Genomic DNA, 6,301 nt, shown 5'->3' on the forward strand with positions numbered 1-6,301 from the left:
TTGTTAGTTTGTTTATAAAACTTACAGAGAAGCTCATAACAGATAACTGGATAGTGTCACTTTAATGGAGACAGGAACAAAATGTACAAAATGCAAACTCAAATGAATCCACGTGAAAAAGAAACGATTTAATGATTGCTTTACATTCTTTAACATTGTGATTCAAGCTTTGTCTGATAGAGAAGAAAACGATTAATTGTTTTAATGCACCATGTCATTATAGTTGTGGTGCGTTTCTATTGTACCGCCTATCTGCTGGTTTTTCACAAATTGCAACAGTGGAAAGTCCAATAGTATAAATAAGATATAAAATATAGTAAAAAAACACACATTTGACAAATGAACAGAATGCAACTTATGTGATTAGATTCTGTGCATGCCAAACCACACACTTAAAGAAGGCATTATGTTTCCCGAAACATGTTTTTTCTTATAATCAAAGAAGTGTTTTTGAGCAAGAAACTTTTCCAAAGGCACTTTGAAAAAGGCATATACATAGTGTAAATAATCTTCCCCCTTGCAGTTTTCAATCGTGCATGATAGCATATTTTTTTAAACCCTGCTACAGTTTCATAATGATGAAATTATTCAGCCTCAGTTTAAGCGAAAAAAAGTTTATAGATTAATGTTTTATTTACTGTTTGTGCCTAACGAGTGATTTGTTTTAAAATGTGTGGACAACAAACACAAAACTAAAAGCCCTAAAAAGTGAGAAGAAAAAAAGAACATGTATATAGGTGTGTATTGCATAAACCTTTCTTAAACTCTCTTTAAATCTAAATGTAATATGATGGCTGATACTTCTTGAAGCTTTTCTTCAGATCCATAATGCCACTGCTCAAACAGGGGTCTCCCTTGTTTCTTCTGCATATAAACAAATTGAGTAAATTAAGAGTGAGAAATCATTTCAAAGAAATACTGTCAGTCAGCTTTATGAAAAATCCTTTTCAGATTATAGCTGAATGATTTATTTTTGTTTGAATTTTACTTGAATGTATGACGATAGCAAAATTACTATCAATTGTGCAGTGGTTGTGAGAATGATGTCTAAAACATTAATTATGCTATAAAAATATCTTCAGCAAAACTTTAAAATATGTAGAATAACATGTAATGACCTAAAACGTCTGACCTGATTGCACACTTCTGTATTCATTCTCATTGCTTCGGTCGGGAATAGTTCCTTTCCGCAGATTTCTCCATCTAAAAAAAACATAACGAATCAACAGATTAACCTCTGTAAAAAGGAAATCATAGTTCTTCTTCAAGTTAACCTACTTAAGCATCATATCGCGGAATAAACGATGACAATAAATTTAAAGAAGCTGATGAACATATAAAAGATCTTGCATGCAGGTGGTCTTCACAGTGAACTTGCTCATTCACTGACGTTACTAGGTAATCATATACGATTGCACTTCCCGGCTGTCTGTGCCAATCTAAAACTAGTCTAAGTCTCAAATGAGAGTCAGTCAGATAGGTTCAAAAGGACACAAGGTTGGCTCTCTGGACCTAACAAATAAAACAAACTCTGATATCAATGAATAACACAATTTACAATAATTATATCTGACTTACGTCCACACAAGAAGCACTACAATTGCAGCAAGTACTGTAAAATTTATCGCAAGAAACACAACTGCAAAAAAACAAAGGATAACTCGAAATCATTTTTTTTTCAAGATTGTTTGCACTATTATCGAATAGGTGATATGAACGTAACGTACATAAAACAGTTTGGTTAACATAACCAAACATTGGTTAAAATAACCAACAATTGTTTAATATGTGTCCAACCAATCTGGTTGGTTATACACATTTTAACCAATATTGGTTATTTTAACCAATCTGTTTTAAAGTATATACACCTATAGGCCTATCAAAAAGCAGGGTGACAAACGTTCATTAAGTTAGCAGCTGAACAGACTCTCAGCAACGTAAGCAGGTATATCGGGAACTTACCATTTAGGTCTACCCCTTCATTTTGTTTGGTCGAGTCACCCGCTTTTCGTGTTATCGATGTCAGTGTGGACGGATCGGCTAGGTCTGGTGCACATGACACACACGGTGGACAGGTTGGCAATTGTGCTGATGTTAGTGTTGGGAATGCGTCTAGATTGATACATAACAAATGGAAAATATTATAAAATAAATAAGAGTAGTAATGATATCATCCAAAACCTATTCATTAAACACAAGAATTGAAAATAAAAACATTACCAGTTGTCGAATCCAGGGTAGTTAAATAGTATTGGTTTCCAACTGTCACGTTGGATGGAGCGATGATTGTTGGCTCACAAATTCTGTTGCGATATGGGATACAGGGTTGGATCTATTGAATAGAAGGGGGGAAATGCACATCAAGAACCGTATGAACCATGCGCCCTGTGACGTCATGCCGACAGACAACCACCGGGCATACCCAACATTCAAAGCATCCTTTGCGTGTTACTTGGCCCACATTACTTAATCAGTATTGTGTCGACACTCATATTTCAAGAGATATATACATGCAGTACAGAAGAGAACCGTTTGCTGTGAGATGGCATCACGTGACCACAAAAAAACATCGAATTTTGGAAACAAGTGTAACATGGTCTAGAGCATATAACACCAAGGATCGATATTCATGGATAATTTGGCAGAAAGCCATTAAGATACTACGAAGGCCCGTTAGTGCCATTGAAAGTATGCAAGTATGTGTTTTGCAAACATTGTTGTTGTTTTTTAAGTACATTTTTGGCAAACTTTGTGTTTTGAAAAAATGTTAATATTTTGAAACTGTACTTTTTGTCCCATTTTTTTGGAAAAAAATGAGAATTTTCGGATCAAGATAACAAATATGTTGGTTTTATCAATGTTATATTGGAGTTTGTTACACATAAAGTGTCATTAATTTTAATACATTTTCTATTTAATTAAATTAAACAAAAAAGACAATATTCCCTATCGGACCCCTTATTTATAAAATGACGCACTTCCAAAACACAAGGTTTGCAAATATACACACAAAAAGCAAGGTATGTCCAAAAACAAGATTTGCCAAAAACTATCTGTCAAAAAAGCCATATTAGCAAACTATTACTGCCAAAAAAAAAAAGAGTTTTGAAAAAAATATACTGCCAAAAAACAAGGTGGGAAATCACACTTTCATGAATACAATGTATACTTTCAATGGCACTATCAGGCCTTCGTATCATAACTGCCTTTGTACAGTTATGAAGCAGAATGTTATAATTTGATAACGAGAATGGTACGATTACCTCCACTTCATTGTCACCGCAGACTGTGCACTGTTTACATTGTGGGCAGAAGTTTCTGCTGTCCATGTAATGGGTGTGTTGAGGACATATCGTGCATCCTATCGGACCCCTGTGTGAAGTTGAGAGTATGATACTTGAAATTGTGCTGGTTTTACGTCGACACAAGAGTCAAGTAATGAACATGAGCGTGCAAAAGAATAATGATACAATAGATGGGAAATAAAAGTGAGAAATGAACGTTTATGTGCGCACAAAAACATACTACTAGAAACAAAGACGGGATTTGAATTGCAAAAACAAAACGGCAGAATGATTTATAATATTTACTATAATAATTGAACTAATGTGATTTCTTTACAATGCCATCTCATTCAACCATGCACATTTTACAATTAATTTGTATCTGCTAAGACGCTTGAAATAAGAAATACATAACAATAAACAAATCATTGATTTCGCCCTTGGCTACTTAAGTATTCACTTTCTTAGAGTTTAGGCACTCTCCTGAAGACGGTCAGAGCATACTGACCGGAACGTCGAGTTTATACCTCTGGTTCTTTTCAGAACCATTCTCTTAGTTGAGAAATTATTCGCACATGGTGTTTCCGCAAACCTTCATTACTTAACAATAAACAAAAAAAATAAACACTTAAATATAGGGTGGCTAGGGACAGGCCTATACATGTACATGTAATGTCCGCACTGGATCATAAGACCTGCGAATATAAATACATGTGCTTACAAAGTATTTGGATCAATCTCAAAGTTGAAGAATCTGCCTCTGCTGCATATAAGATATTCTTGGCCTCCTAGAGGAAACTTTGACACACCTTCTTCGTCTGAACCCAATATGCAGTAAGGTTGTGGCTGTGAAATAACGGCATCAAACGTTAGAGTAAAGCTGTCCTCTCCATTAAGACATAAGACTAATTTGCTTTATGAAATTTAATTAATCCGAGCATGGGCCCTGTTATGAAAGTAGTGTTCAAGTTGTTAATTGGGGACAATTTTAAAAGAAATTGTAATAGGTGTATTCCCTAATATATTCAAGATTTGTCAGTTATCACCGAATATGTGTTATCAATGCCTAACACTTTAATGGATTTTTGAACCATGAAAGAAGTTTCGACAATGGATTATATTTTCATGATGACGTCACTTATGTGCAGGCATTTACCCGCACTTCATTCGATATAACAAGACCTTGAGACTGGTTCGTGTGACAGTGAATCAAAGGCCAGTCACGCTTTTACTACTTAAAAATATCTTTATAAACCTCAGCCTAAAATTGGCATCTTCGAAATATAATTTTAACGTGAAGAAAACATCAGTAGGTTGCATGTACATGTATTACGGCTGAGGATGAAGCTCATTAGTTTTGTATTTGTTTGAGGGTTGGTTTTTTTTCCCTTCAAAATTAGAATCCGTAACGTGTTTGGCTATCAATAGATTTTTGTTGATGTCTGGATTCAGAATCAGAACTACTGTGAATACTGAACAATAGACGAACAAACGAGAAAAAAAATACCCACTTTCATAATACTCGAAAAACCGTGTACAGAGTGAATACATAGGGCCTACATGTACATGTTTCGCCATAACGTAGGGCATGCACGACGATGCGTAATCCCTGGGGTGAAAAAGTTTTTTAACTTCCAGTAAAGTTGGGCGAAGTAGCCGTAGACAGAATCCTAACAGACTCACCTCGTCATCCACCGCTCGTTTGGCAAGTTCTAAGGCATTCACTTGAAGACTAAATCCGAGCAGAACGAAGAGAAACGTAGAGTATTGAAAAATGGGCATGGCTACTTCGCTTGCGTTACATTACAAAATGGTCGATGCCTTTGCATGAGCTAGTACAACAGTGTTCAGGGTTCAATGCCTTCATTCGGCGTGGTTGCGTGGACTTTGTGTATTTTGAACTTGTGACCCTATACAGCTCACCTTTATAGCGATGACGTGTGTATTGGGTTGTAACGGGGCTCGCCCGGGCGCAATGTTTTTCCCAAACGATATCCACATTGGGTGTTTGCTATGACGGTTTGGACTTAACCTCTCTTTAAAACATGAGGAACATACATAATTAGAAAAAAAAGAATTCGATCCTAATAAAATTCGCACCTTATTTTCTCCGAAGCCTCAGATTAGAAAAGAAAAAAAATGTGGGTAAAGTTGGTGATTCGAAGCCATATACCACGAGGATCCCTCGCGATACAAAATCACGATCCCATTCAACTGAGCTGTCGATCTGCTCGACAAATACTACAAATTCGTGGTAATATAGTTGTACAGGCCTACATATCGTAAATGTATCGTAGAGAGCGCTCAACACCCATGTAATGCGGATGTTGTTTGGGGAAAAAATAATTCGCACTCGGCTTCCTGTGTTCTCCTGAGTTCACCGGGAATGTTTTGCTGATTTACGTCAGCATTGGCCAATTTCTGAAGTTATGATTGTATAAATTTGTATTTTAAATTCATTTACTTGGTAATTACTCTCGCTCTGATGTGTGTTGACTTTGGACCATTATTAGAATTCGTGCACAGTAATTTATTTGCTTAAAATCCTTGCTTCCCTGCCTTGTTAATTGCTGGTTGTTCAATATATCCCTCTCCTTTTTTGGCTTGCTGTTTTATTCTTCCCATTTATTTTATTCTTGCTGCCGTGTGTGACGAACTAATTCTTTTATTTTGGAACTTCAACATGTAACAGGTTAGACAAATTAAATACACAAGGACTTTAAATTTGCTTGAATATCCTTGATTCGTCTTTTAATGATCTTGAAAGGTTTTGTTTATCGATTAAACTTTTAAATATTATAGCATGCCCTCTACCGACTAATTTGTCCCTCACAAGCTTTCGGAGAGCTCTGAATGAAAACTGCTTTGAAAATTACGTCGGCCAAGAGCAACACCTCGAATTTAAAATGTGCATTTCTTTGATCCGACATTCCCTTAACCAGAACACATTCTTACATTAACAATTGAAAAACTAATTAAGTATTTGATAAAGTGAGTATAATTGAATAAACAAACAT

At 35.7% G+C, this 6,301-nt stretch overlaps 2 long non-coding RNA genes across 2 annotated transcripts; both read right to left on the reverse strand.

The window, feature by feature from the left end:
• Positions 1-107: 107 nt before the first annotated feature.
• On the reverse strand, positions 108-2,106 carry LOC119746538. The gene is made up of 4 exons (XR_005273764.1): positions 1,963-2,106; positions 1,579-1,639; positions 1,133-1,203; positions 108-864 (listed from the first exon to the last, which is right to left on the reverse strand). It is a non-coding gene; the product is annotated as an uncharacterized LOC119746538 (long non-coding RNA).
• Positions 2,107-2,226: 120 nt separating this feature from the next.
• Positions 2,227-4,123, reverse strand: LOC119746539. The gene is made up of 3 exons (XR_005273765.1): positions 4,006-4,123; positions 3,264-3,372; positions 2,227-2,332 (listed from the first exon to the last, which is right to left on the reverse strand). It is a non-coding gene; the product is annotated as an uncharacterized LOC119746539 (long non-coding RNA).
• Positions 4,124-6,301: the final 2,178 nt, after the last annotated feature.

This window comes from Patiria miniata, unplaced genomic scaffold, assembly GCF_015706575.1.
Source record: "Patiria miniata isolate m_02_andy unplaced genomic scaffold, ASM1570657v1 HiC_scaffold_7, whole genome shotgun sequence".
Lineage (NCBI taxonomy): Eukaryota > Metazoa > Echinodermata > Asteroidea > Valvatida > Asterinidae > Patiria > Patiria miniata.